Source organism: Syngnathus typhle, unplaced genomic scaffold, assembly GCF_033458585.1.
Source record: "Syngnathus typhle isolate RoL2023-S1 ecotype Sweden unplaced genomic scaffold, RoL_Styp_1.0 HiC_scaffold_222, whole genome shotgun sequence".
NCBI lineage: Eukaryota > Metazoa > Chordata > Actinopteri > Syngnathiformes > Syngnathidae > Syngnathus > Syngnathus typhle.
Window position 1 is genome coordinate 25,001 of NW_026872126.1, and position 2,500 is coordinate 27,500.

Genomic DNA, 2,500 nt, shown 5'->3' on the forward strand with positions numbered 1-2,500 from the left:
CACAGCGCCTGCAGGCTGTCTCCAACTCGGCCTTGCCCCTCGCTCGAAACTCCCAGGCAGGGTATATACCCGCTCTCAGTGCGAGTGCGACCAGATAGTGTCTCTGACGAAACATCACAGCCTGATGATCCGCGAGCCACGTGTTACTGATCGCATCGTTACGGTACAGGTCTACTCCCACACCCCGGACCCGCAATACGCCACAATCCAGATTTTCCACATGCCGCCAGCCAGGGAGGACTAGCGCGCTCGCAACTGCAGCCGGGACGGCGCCCCCGTGCCGAGCGTCGGCACACCGCCCGGATCTCCGCCTGCCGCAACCCACAACCTCAACCAGGCAGGTTTTTGCACCGCCTCAATAGCTAGAGATCCCAACCACATCCGAAGACCAACAGAGTTTCCAGGTGCGCCTGACCTGTATTCTGGGAATAGTAACGGACAACGAAACGATGCCCCTAGCCGCTGTCGCGACCCCGCGAATAGATGAAGCCCCCCGCTGTGGACGGACCGAGACGCAGCCACCCATTCACAGCCATCCGCACCTTCCCGTCAAGCCACCTCAATCTGGTCGCTGAAACCTTACCGACAACTGCCCTGAAGGTGACTCTCGGGAGTAAGAATGTGCAGCACACCAGTATCTTCCGCGAAGGCTTTAACGCCGACGCCGTAATCATCTGCAGCCCCATACTCACCTGCTCGTCCGACCACCAAGTTCTTCTCCATTCCGTCCTCCGAGCCACTCAGCAGGACTAAATCATCCGCAAAGGCCAACGCGGCAATTCGGCGGTTGCCCCAGACCAGGCGACTTCTTTTGCGTTCGAAGCTATGGACGAGAGAATCCATAGCGAGGTTGAAAAACAGTGGGGACATTGGATCGCCTTGCTTAACATCAACCATCATGGAGATGGGTTCGGAGTAGGCGCCTCCGCAACCCACACTGGTCGAGCAGCCCACATACGAGTGACGGATCACCTCGATTACACGTCCGTCTACGCCCAAGCTTCCCAGCACACACAGGACATGGTCATGAGAAACCGAGTCGAAAGCCTTCGCAAAGCCAATGAACACGACCGCCAGCGGCACGTCAGCCGACCTCGAGCGCCCCATGACCCGATTAATCGAGAATCACGAGGTACCTTCGCAACCACTCGCGCCGGCGACGAAACCACGCTGCCCGGGGGCCAACAGGACAGGCTCGCGCTAGCCTCATCACCATCAACCGCCCAAACAACCTCAGCACGACTGACCCCACAGTCCCAGGCCACCAGCCAGACACTATATCCAGCTCAGTAGGGTCAGTTGATCTGAGTAGCAACCGGGTCTTGCACCCCTTGAAGGCTTGGGGAACGACTCCACGTACCATCCATGTCGTGAACAGCCTCGCCAGTTGCGTACCGTCCGGGTCCCAGTCAAGAAGAGCCTGCTTCCTGATCCCGTCCGGGCCCGACGCAGAGCAATTCCTCATCTTAGCCAAGTTAGATACAACTTCCAGCCCCAGGATCGGGTGGTAGAATGAATCGTTATCCGCGGTCAGTCCCACCCCGAAGCCCTTATTCCATAGAACGGCTCAACCGTTTCACACTTACTCCGAAGTGTCTATCCACCAACTCCAGCGGCAAATCACAGCTACGGGGCGTCAGACCATCCAAGATCCGCCGTGCCAGCCCCTTCCTCATTACAGAATAGCCGCGCTGCTGGTGATAGAACACTCTTCCACGTTGGACGAGCCGCCTCGCCCAACCCGTCTGTCATCGGTCTCGAGGTCTGGACCTCGCGGACTTTGTCGGCCACCCTACCTTACCCCCCAGGGCTTTCATGAGATCCAAAGCAGAGGACTCGATCAGGCTAGGCTCCCGACCTGCTTTCTTGACTAAGGCAGCGGTGGCCCGATGCTCCACACCCCCCGCCAGCAGCTCTTCCAGAACTCTATTCATCACCAGATCTGGAAGCGACGAGGGGCAGGTCCATTTCTGGGGCGCCGCCCTGGCAGCCAGGGCTCGCCAACGCACACCGGACGCACCGCCTGCCGCACGACCGCACAGGGACCCCCATTCCACCTCACCTGCTCTCCAGACTCTCCGTTTCCAACAACACATTTTCCGCTTATGATACCTGTACCTTTCCATAAGCTTCACCATCCGAGACTCCTACCATCACTTGGTCCGGAGGCCTCGGTCCCCCTTATGCCGATTTCCAGACGGGCCCTCTCCCGCTTCTTCATTCACGCCGCCTCGGAGAGCAGGCTGCAGCGCTAACACGACCCCCGCCACCCCAACTCTCATACCCGAGGCAACGGAGGTCATTGACACCACTGAGGAGTTCTCAAGAGCTTCGCCAGCCGGGGTCCACCCGCTCCTTCGGCCTGACTGACTGTGGCTCCGATCCTGTGCCTCTGTCTGTACGGACTTCCTAACCAAGGAGTTTTCGCAACCATGGCCCGTAGAAGTGACTACAAGCCGTTTGGGGACCCCGAGCAATGCCTCCGGTGGTTGGTCCCCAT

At 59.1% G+C, this 2,500-nt stretch overlaps 1 pseudogene; it reads right to left on the reverse strand.

The window, feature by feature from the left end:
* Nucleotides 1-2,500, reverse strand: part of LOC133148996 (28S ribosomal RNA) — a 9,266-nt pseudogene that overhangs the window by 2,158 nt on the left and 4,608 nt on the right.